This window comes from Mus musculus, chromosome 11 (assembly GCF_000001635.26).
Source record: "Mus musculus strain C57BL/6J chromosome 11, GRCm38.p6 C57BL/6J".
Classification (NCBI taxonomy): domain Eukaryota; kingdom Metazoa; phylum Chordata; class Mammalia; order Rodentia; family Muridae; genus Mus; species Mus musculus.
In genome coordinates, this window is record NC_000077.6 from 40561200 (window position 1) to 40572686 (window position 11487).

At 42.1% G+C, this 11487-nt stretch overlaps 1 long non-coding RNA gene and 1 pseudogene across 1 annotated transcript; both read right to left on the minus strand.

The window, feature by feature from the left end:
* Nucleotides 1–2627: 2627 nt before the first annotated feature.
* Nucleotides 2628–6115, minus strand: Gm34281. The gene is made up of 3 exons (XR_879802.2): nt 6053–6115; nt 5482–5500; nt 2628–2739 (listed from the first exon to the last, which is right to left on the minus strand). It is a non-coding gene; the product is annotated as a predicted gene, 34281 (long non-coding RNA).
* Gm12136 (predicted gene 12136) lies at nt 7921–9340 on the minus strand (annotated as a pseudogene).

The following is an 11487-nucleotide window of genomic DNA, read 5'->3' on the forward strand; positions in this document are numbered from 1 at the left end:
CAAATCCCAGCAACCACATGGTGGCTCACAACCATCTGTAATGAGATCTGACTCCCTCTTCTGGTGTGTCTGAAGATAGCTACAGTGTACTTACATATAATAAATAAATAAATCTAAAAAAAAAAAAAAAGAAGGTCTCACTACATCAACTCTGCATTTAGGGTTTGTAGGATCTGATATCAGGGGTGAAGTTAAGAGAAAAAAAGAGTGAACCATGTGTATGTAGCTTGAAGTTTTGCCAAAAATTACTTTTGTAAATTTAACTCTTACTTCATAAATTGAGGCTAAATTTGGACCTTTTCGAATGCGTCTCATATCACATCATTACCATAATAACAATATTTATATTTCCCATCCTACTTCAATGCTCTTAGTCATTCATCTCCATCCACTGCCTAGAAGACCACACCCATGGATCTGTGTACTGCTGAGAAGTGTTTGCTCCAGGAGAACTACAGTACACTTCTGCTCAAGGCAATAATTATAATATCACTTTGTAAAAAGAAAAATCAGCAGCCCTTGCCTGAGTTTCAGAGAACTCTGGAATGGACTTAGGACAACACATTGTAATGAACCCTTCAATACCAAGAAGATAGAGAAGACGGAGCACAAGCAAGAGCAGAGAATGGGAAAGATAAAGGGCTGATGGGACAGCTCAGTTTTACAGTGTTTGCCTGGCATGCAGAGGCCTGGCTTAATCGCCAGCATTTTAGATGGAGAAAATGAAAATAGGTCTCAGCTCTTCTGTTAATTTGAATAAATTAGCTTGACCATAATAATGGAAATCTTTCATGCTCACTTGTCTGAAAAAAGAAAATGTATTCATTACATATTTCTGCCAATCACACTAAAGACATTGTACGTAAATGTCAAGATTACCAGATGATCCTACGCCTTCCTAAAGAAAGAGCAGAAATGACTCATGAACTCTAAGCATGTGTTTAGGTCTAGCAGGAAAGTTAAAAGGGGAGCTATGGCAAGCACTGACAGCTTCTGATGTCACAAACCCAGGGCACTGACATTTTATTCAGTCATTTATCTCCAACCAGTTTCTCCCTGGGTGCTCCTTTGTTCTTGGCACAAGAATAAAGACAGCAAGCCAAGCACTGTACCAATGGCTCTATTCATAAGGGAGAAGTTGCATGAAATTTCTCCAAACTCTCAAGATCCACCAGACAGCTTCGAATCCTCTTCAGGTATCCAACTGCTCTTGAAGCTCTAAATCCTAATTTTCATAGGACTGCATTGGTGGTGGAATGGAAACCCGGAACATCTGAGTATGGCTAGAGAGAGTCAGCTTCTGTGTGGAACATGTAGCCTCATATGTTATGTGCAATATAGACACAGGTGTCACTAATATTAGAAAACACATAGTCCTCTTTAAGCTTAGGAGTAAACAGATTATTTTTGTCACATTCCAAGGACATGATCAAGAATGATGATGGGTTTATGACTATATTTGCAAAAGTCCCTACCTAGATCTTAGTAGTGTGGCCATTAACAAATGTCTCCAGTATAGGACTTAAGTCCAAAACACACAGCTTTATTTAAGATACAACATACAAAAGAGCCAGGGCATCAATCCCACATTCTGGAATGGAGTCAAACTAAAAAGAACAGTTGTTCTGTCTTTAAGAAAAAAGCAAGGAGTGGTGTGTAATATTTTTAATATATGGATGACTGGATACAGTAAATGACTGTTGCACAGAAGGTTTATCTGTAAACACTGCAGCAAGTCTGGGGTTTTTAAACACAATAAATGACTGGTTTCAATCAGATGCAGCTAGCAGGAAATCCATGGCCCATAGGAGCAATTACCCATCTCTTGACTGAAGCACAGGGCAATTACAAGCTAGCGAAGTACACTCACGATGCCGGAGCACTTGACTGCGTGATGCTAATGGAACTGGGACAAGAAACAGCGGTCTGTGGCTTCATTTCTCAGCTTCAACCCTTCCCCAATCTCTGTCATATTCCTCTTATCACTCAGGACAGCAGCTTAGACAGAGAAATTGTGTCCGGAAAAGCATTATCATCTTTAACCAAAGCACAGGCATCAGGTTTTCTCTGCCCCACACCCCTGCTTCAGCAGCATCTTAGAAATGTTACACTCACCCAGATTTTTGTTCACTAGATTGTGCCATAATCAGTGGAGGGGGCTGACGACTTCTTTCCAGAGTCTCCTGTTCAACACGTGGTGTTCATTCTTTTCTAAGTTGCTCAAATAGGAGTGTACTATTAGTATTACTATTTTTTTTTTAAGAGTCCAGTTGTTACCCCGGTCCTCCCTCCCACAGGTCCTCCTCCCCCTTGTCTCCAAGAGGATTTCCCCACCTCCACCCCACCTCCCACCTTCACCCCATCCCCAAACACCCCACCACGCCTCCCCACTCCTTGGGTCCTTAAGTCTCTTGAGGGTTAGGCGCATCTTCTCCCACTGAGGCCAGACCAGTCAGTCCTTTGCTGTATATTTGGCGCGGGAGGGGGGGGGGGCGGGGGGGGGAGGGCGGGGGGGGGAGCTCATATCAGCTGGTGGTGTGCCTGGTTGTTGGCTCAGTGTCTGAGAGATCTTAGGGGTCAGGGTTAGTTGAGGCTGCTGGTCTTCCTATGGTGTTGCCCTCCTCCTCAGCTACTTCCAGCCTTTCCCAAATTCAACCACAGGGGTCCCCGAGTTCCATCCACTGGTTGGGTGTAAGATGGTCTCAGTCAGCAGCTTGACAATTAGCCAAATCAACATTTCTAATGTTAAAGAAATGAAGGGAAACTGTCAGAGGAACAGTTACAAAGCATTCTCTTAGTTCCCTATGAAAAATAGTCCAACTGTATCTTTGGAGAGTTGAGCTTAAAGAAAGAGAAATTAGAAGATAATAAGTTTCCTATCAAACAACTAATCTTCCATCCTCACTACTTTTATTTTTAAAAGTCTAATACTTTCAGAAGACCTTCTTGAGCAAGAAATAAATGCTTTGCTACGGGTGGATCTCTTTGACTTTGAGGCCATCTTGGGCTACATAGCAAGTTCAAGGACGAACAGGATTACAAAGGCAGACATTGTCTCAAAAAATATAGACAAATAAATACATGCATATATACATACATGTTAAAAATAAAAGCTGTGCCACAAATACTACAAAATCACTCCAAGTTCTACAAAACCACAAAATATATCCACTATTATCCCCATTGGAAGAGAAAATGACAGACAGGTAGGGTAAGTTCCTCAAGATACCAGTATTAAATGTGCTGTTTCAGGATTTTAATCGGTCCAGGACTCACAAATATCTTATCATCTTGTCCCTGTTATTGAATAACTCTGTGAATCATAACTATTATGACTAATTAGCAAAGTTATGACATCATATTCCCATGGCAGACATTAACAATCCCAACATCATTTCTCAGTCAGTGTCGACAGGACCATTCTTCACAGTATTTTAGGAAGCTAAGAATCTTCAGTTCTCTCTCTCTCTCCTTCCCCCCACTCCCTCCCTCTTTCTCTCCCACCCCTTCTGTGGGTGTGTGTGGGCATGTGCATGTGTGTATGTATCTCATTATATAGGTTATGCCAAGCTCCAACTCATAATGCTTCTTTATTTCTATTTAGTTTTTTGAGACAGGATCTTACTATGTAGACCACACTGACCTTGAACATGTAGAGATCCACCTGCCACTACCTCCTCGGTGCTGGGATTAAAGGTGTACACCACCATACACAGCAAACTCACAATCTTTCTGCTCCAGCATCCCAAGGGCTGGGTTTGCAGGCATGTGCCACTATGCCTAACACAGCCTTCAATTCTTATGCAAGTTCCAATTTAAAATTCCTCTATAAGCTGTGTGTGATGGTTCACACCTTTGATTACAGCACTCTGGTGGCAAAGGCAGGTGGGTCATTGTGAATTCAAGACCAACTTGGTCTACAAAGAGAGTCCAGGACAGCCAGGGCTGGTTTTACTGAGACAGCCTGTCTTGGGGGAAGAAAAAGAATTCCTCTATAAATGATCTTGATATGGTGTTTGATATTCAGTAAATATTAGAGGTTAAGGCATCACATATAGAAAGAGCATTTTAGAAAAGATACATAGATTAGTTTAGATGCAGACAGACCAGTGTTCAGTTTGGAACTCTCCGATATACGAGTTACATACCTCAAGCATGTTATCTGCTCTCCAGATCTTTGTGACCTTATCTGTAATGTAAGGATCTTACTTCCAACCTTGCTGAGCTTTCTTGAGACTAAAGTAAGATGGTATCTAGTCTTGAGAGGAGCATGACCTTTCAAAAATGCCAAACTTGCTAATAGTATTTTTAAAAAAAATAGTTTTGTATGAAACTACTTGAGTCTCCAAAACTGAAAGAAATTCAAGAAATATCCCTAAGAAGAGAGAATGGAATTAGAAACAGCAATGCAACGTGACTACTGCCTGGAACCACAACCGTGAAGGCTGGATAGACTTATCCAGTGAGGTCCTATATCACTAAATAACAAGGGAAACTGAGAACCTGCTCAGATCTTGAACTGAGATAGAGAAATGAGAAAAAAACTGTATTGAGGACTGGGTCACGAGTCTGAATATGAAGGCATGTGACTTAGCAATAAAAACCTAAAGAAAATAATATGCGTCTTACTTCTGGGTCTTGGACCCAGCTAATAGATTAAATTGTTGTTCACATCTGATTGAAAACCTCTTAAGAGGCCATAATAATGAATAGCATAAACTGTAGAATTAATTTAAAATATCATCAATCCTCTCCAGAATATTGGTGGCCCGGGGTTCCTGAGAATTAAAGTCAGCTTCATATTGAGGGAACACCAAACACTGCATCTGTGTCAAAATCCTTAGTGTAGGCTACTTCGCATCCTTCCCCTAAGAAAGAAAACACAATTTTTGCTTTTCTGAATGTAACTCTGTGTCCTCCCTACACGGAAGTAAATCATTTCTGCTGCTCAGTAACTAAGTTCCCATACCTAGGAGAAAAGCAGGAATGTACCTAATCAAGTTTCCAAGACTGTGAGAGGCTGGGACTCCAGCTTTTCCCTTCTATATTTGCATTTTTTCTCTTATTTCAAGCAGTTAGAAGAGCACAGAAAATGCCCTCTCATCAAATCTGGATTGAGATGGACAGCACAGAGGTTGTTATGCCTGTCCACTATAGCCACACGCAATGGTGTGGTCCTCACCCAGCCTCTGGTGATGATGTTTGCAAACAGAAAAAAAAAAAGATCCTGACAAACATGAATCATACAAGAATGATTAGAGGAAATAGCTTATTAGTAAAGAGCATTGGCTGCTCTCCCAAAGGACCCAGGTTTGATTCCCAGCATCCACATGGCAGCTCACAATTATCTATAATTTCAGTTTCAGGAATTGGATGCATGCTTCTGGCCTTTGCAGGTGCTACATGCATGTGGTACACAGACATACATGCAAGCAGAACACTCATGCACACTTTTAAAAACCACCAAATAGACTTACTTACAGTCAGAAGGCGTATAGACCTAGATAAAACATAAGAACAAAAATGTGCAAGGAGTCCAGAACTGTTATGGATATAGGAACATAAAACAACCATTCTTTCCCGTTCTTTTTCTCTATCCTGTCTTTGTTTGCTTTGTGACTAAAGGCATGCATGTATATATTAGAAGGATGGCACCATGCCATACTATAATAATGGAAAGTCACTGATGCATAAATACCAAGTCCCACCCTGGCCAGTCCCTTTTGTGTCAAACTCCCTACTTTCATTCCTAAAGATGCATGTTACTGATCAAAAGGATTTCATCATAGGAAGCGTGTGAGCTCAGGTTCTATGGAAATCTGATGGTACTCATTCCTATCTGTGTAAAGTGATACTTCAGAGAAAACACATGATTTGATATCTTTAGGCCTCAGAGGTTAAAATAGTTCTAAGCTGATAGGGGCACTTGAGTTATTGACAACATATTCTGGCAGATCGCTAAGGTCAGCTACCTTTGAGGATTTGAGATATTTTAAAACTGTGATGTTAGTTTCATTTGGATGACAAATTGTGTTCATTGTTCATTGCTCACCTTATACACAGTGTCTATTTCCCTATGTTACTCCTTTACAGAGTGTGTGTGCTACAACATCCATTCCGGTCTTCTTAGCCTCCTGGTTTCCCATTGCCCTCCAAAAAAAGAAAAAGAGCGACGAAATTAAGAAAAAATATCCAGCTGAAAGGGCAAGGTTTTATAGAAGAGGAAAAGAGTGGGAAATGAATTATTTCAGACCAAAAGCAATTATATTTTGAAGGCAGAAGCAGACATCTTCTGGCACAACTGTCAAGATGTTACAAAAAGATTAAAGGAGGGTTTTTTTTGTCATTTAAAATCTGTTTCTGGTTCGGAAAAAAAAAGTGTGCTGTTCAGTTTGTGATTTTTAATAAGATTTCTCAATAGACTCACTGACTTTAAAAAAAAAAGTGTGAGAAAAAAAAGGAAGCAAAAAAATGGAAGGCCATGTAGCAACCACCGTTGCAACTTTGATACGGTATCACTCATTTTCACCACTCTTGAGGATGTAGACAAGATGTTTGTGGTAGGTTATACCCCATACAATAACCTGTCAACAAAATATACTTTTTTGCAGAGACTTCTCAGGATTCAGGCTTCTATGTGGTTAAAGTAGAAACATCAGATTAATGCCTTCAAAACACTGCAAGCTTTCACTTAAGCATGCAAAGGCTGGTATTTTCTGTTGTTAACAGCATGCCAGCCTCTCACTCAGCCAGCCTCACATGGCAGAGAACTTCCACTAAGGACTGAATATCAAACTTCTGCCTGGAAGACATGTGAGGAAGACCTTGTGAGACTGACCAAGGTTGTCCAGTCAAACTGGACATGATTTTCAGAACATCCCCAGGGCTCTCCCCACTCTGCCTTGGAGCATAGTCAGAGTCCTAATTTTCTACAAGAAAAGTGATCAAGGTCTAAACCATTCTAGCTTCTTCACCCAGTTTTCATCCTGTTCATTCTTAGAGTTGAGTGTCCACATTTGAAGGCTTTTCCTCTTCACCCTGGAAGTCCCTGTCTTCTGATGAGAATGTTGAGTTCAAGTCCTGGCCCAAGTATGTCTTTAAAAACTTAGAAACTGAAGACCACTGTAGGAGGAGATAAATTGGTGAATTCTCTCCTGTCATTTTGTGTCCAGTGTCCAAGACCCTCTATGTGGTTTAAGGCTGGGTAGGGTGAGTCTAAATGCTGTGCAGGGCCACAGAACATAAACCTGTGGGGGGAACCCTCCATGTAAAGACCTTACACTCCTTTAAAAGAAGTAAGCTCTTTGTTTTGGAAACAGGTCACAGACAGGGTGGGATGCTAATCAGGGAGGTACTAGGAATGCTTTCAGTAAGTGTTGGGAGCTATTAAGACAACTCTATTGTCTTGATCTCCGAATTGGGCCTCTCCCCCACCCCACCCCCCCCCCGCCAGAAGAAAAGGGGGTCAAAAGCAGGCCACCGACACACCGTTCTGAAAACAACCACAGAATGTTCCAGCCCTAAGTCAGCACCAGATGTCCTGGCCACACCCTGATACCACCAAGTTCCTGCTTCCCCATGTAGCTGCCAAAAGAAAAAATTCCACTGTCCCACCCCTCCTGCTGAGAAGTACTTCCCCTTTTGCTTGTGCATTTAAGCCTTGAGCCTTGCTGAATACAGTGACACCTTGATGCTACTCAGACTGCTTCCGCCATGTCGTTCCTGCACTTGGTGTCCGTCTCTTTCTCCCCCCATTTGGTTCTTAGGAAAAGGTCCCCTTGAGATCCTCGAATAACTGGACCTGCTGGATGGGTCAAGTAAGATGTACTCCCCAAGGGTACATCATGACCTCCCCCAGCGTCTTGGTTAGGGTTTTACTGTTATGAACAGACACCATGGCCAAGGCAACTTTTTTTTTCTTTTTTTCCTCAAAGAGTGACATTTATTCAAAGCGCGGGGGGGGGGGGGGGACAAACAAACAAATAAAAATGGAACAAAAAAAGCAAAAAACAAGATGTCTATCCTTTGGCTCCCTTCACTCCCCCCTCCAGCTGGTCCTCGGCCCTACAGGACTGAACCCTGGGCTAGGGCCAGGTAGCAGGACAGCCCCTTAAATGCAGTCAGCAACGTTGAGGGGCATCTCTTCAATGGAGGTGTTGTATAAAGTCTCAATGTCTCGAAGAGTCCTCTGTTTTCTTCTGTCACCATGCTAATAGCCACACCCTTACGGCCAAACCGATCACCTCGATCAATTGTGTGGATGTAGTTTTCCCTGTTGGTGTGAAGGTCATAATTGATGGCTAAGGAGATGGGCTGCTTATCAATGCCTCTGACCAAGAGGTCAGTGGTAATTAATACTCTGCTAGAGCCAGGCCAGAACTCCCTCATGATCACATCTCGGTCTTTTTGGTCCATATCTCCATGCATGGCAGAAACAGTGAAATCCCAGGCATGAATCATCTCAGTGAGCCAGCCCACCTTCCTTCTGATATTGATAAAGATTACGGCCTAGGTGACAGTCAGAATTTCATACAAGTCACACTATGTGTCAAGCTTCCACTCTTATTTTCCACATTGATGTAGAATTGGCAGATACCCCCCTCCCCCAGGTCAACTTTTCCTTCTTGACGAGAATCTGAATAGGGTCTCTCATGAACTTCTTGGTCACCTCAAGGACATCAGAAGACATTGTAGCAGACAACAAAACTACCTGTATGTTACTGTTGGGCTTTTGGAATATACCATAGATCTGATCCTTGAGCCCACGGCTTAACATTTCATCTGCTTCATCCAGTACGAACATCTTGATGTACTTGGGAGTCAGGTATCTCTAGTTCAGCATATCAAACACCCAGCCAGGGGTGTCCACGATGATACAGGGAGCTTCCATTTGCAGCTCCTGCACCCCAGCATGCATGTTGGTGCCCCCAATACAGGAATGACAAGAGGCACCCATGTAGTTTACTAATGCCATAACCACCTTTTGTATCTGCTCAGCCAATTCATGAGTGGGTGCCAGCACCAAAGCCTGAGTGACCTTTAGATCTAATTCAATCTGCTGCAGAATTGATATGGCAAATGTAGCTGTTTTCCCAGTCCCAGACTGGGCTTCAGCAATCACATCATAACCCTTGATACAAGGAAGAATGACTTGCTGCTGGATGGCAGAGGGCTTCTCAAAACCACAGGCAAGAGGAAGGATTCTGAGAGATTCATGTCATTAAGAAGTTATCCACAATCTCATTCCATTTACTCTCGATGACACCTTCTGGCTCCATCCCATCAGGGTCATTGCCTCTGGATCAAGAATCCTGACTCACAGACATGATCCTTAGAATCTTTAAAGACAGCATTTAATTGGGGCTGGCTTACAGGTTCAGAGGTTTAGTACATTATCATCAAGGTGGAAGTATGGCAGCATCCAGGCAGACATGGTGCAGGAGGAGCTAGCAGTTCTACATCTTCTTCTGAAGGCTACTAGGAGAAGATGGCTTCCAGGCAGCTAGGACAAGGGTCTTAAAACCCAGGCCCACAGAAACACACTTCCTCCAACAAGGCTACACCTCTAAATAGTGCCACTCCCTGGACCAAGCATAGTCAAATACTACACCCAGCTTCTCTAGTCCTTACATTTACATCTCTTCCTGGGAACTCTTAGAATACTTTCTCTGGAAACATGACCCTAGAAAATAGCCATGTTGCCAAGCTCTCTCGTCTAACCAGTACCAATGGTAAGCTTCGTCTTTGTTTTGTTTCATTCAAATCCCTATCAAAATTATCTTCCTTGCTCATTTCATTCCATCAGATATATCCTGGCTCTAACTTAATACTTGCATTGCTTTTTTTATTAGATTTTTTTTCGTTTACATTTCAAATGCCATCCTCCAAAGCCCCCTATATCCTCCCCCGGCCCTGCTCCCCAACCTACCCACTCCCACTTCCTGGCTCTGGAATTCCCCTGTGCTGGGGCATATGATCTTTGCAATACCAAGGGCCTCTCCTCCCATTGATGGCCTACTACATATGCAACTAGAGACACAGCTCTGGGGGGGGGGGGGGGAGGTACTGGTTAGTTCATATCCTTGTTCCTCCTATAGGGTTGCAGACCCCTTTAGCTCCTTGGGTACTTTCTCTAGCTCCAGGACCCTAACATGGCTCTTTCGTGTGAATCTATGCCAATGCCTGGCAAATACAGAGGTGTATGCTCGCAGTCATCTATTGGATAGAACACTTGCATTGCTTTTAAATAATATAAATATAAATCCTTCACCATTCAAGTTGGCAAACTAAAACTTTAACTTTTTTTATATAATATTCACCAAATGGAAAAGCTAAGAATCTAAAGAAGGTTCTTTTAGGTGAGGAAATATAATAACACTCCCAGAAATTTGGAATTAGATAAATATCTAGTTTCTCATATAACTGAGTTTTATGCCATTATACCTCTACTAACTAGTAATATGTAAGAAGACAGATAAAACTTAAGTCAGCATTTATTAATTTATTAAAGCTAGATTGTGTCTTTTAAAAAGAAATTTTTCTGGGAAAAAGATGTAAAATTGTGTGTTTTGCTTGATATTTTATAAAGCCTACTTAGGGAGATGGAGAGATGGTTCAGTAGTTAGGAGCACTGACTGCTCTTCCAGAGGTCCTGAGTTCAATTTGGTGTCACACGGATCTGTAATGGAACCTAATACTCTCTTCTGGAGTGCATAAAGCCCACTTCATGTTCCTGAAGTCGCATGGTAAATAAAAAGAAAAGGAGAGAAAAATTAAGGTAAGACAAAAGAGGCATTTTAAAAAGCACATGATGTTGAAAAGGTCACCTTCAGACAAGGTGGGCAACAGTCACCTCATTCCCTAAAGGCCAATCAGTTTACAGGGTGCATTGTTCCACAAATCATTATGCCTAGTTGCTGATGCTCTATTCTGCCCCTGGAAACCATATAAAAACTTGCCGAATGGGCGCTGGGGGTCTCCACCTCTTCTTTCTGTCTGGAATGACCCCAGTGCACTGGAACAATAAATTCTTCTTGCTTTTTGCATTGATCCAGGCTCCAAGTGGTTCACCCAGTAAGCTAAGGCTCTCCGGAGTCTTACAATGTATCATACCCTCATCTAGACTTCCCCTATAAATCGTCTTATCCAATCTTCATAATCATATCCAAACTCAGGTCTTATTTGTTGAAGTACTAAAAAAGAGTTAAGGGAACTCGGTGTTCTGAAATGAATGTTTGGGGTTCCAACCCTTAGATTCACATATAGAAGCCACAACACCAATATAACATATTAAGGGAAAGAACCTTTGGAACTCGATCAGACCATGACTGACCATGACTGCAGTCCCTTCTTAAATGGGGCTCCTATCCTTCCTTGGAGAGATCTGAGGGCTAGAGGCATGACTCAGTGACACATGCTTAGTACTTATGAACCCTGAGTTCAGTCCCTAGAACTCAAGTCTAGTAGAGACAGAGATAGCGAGACAGG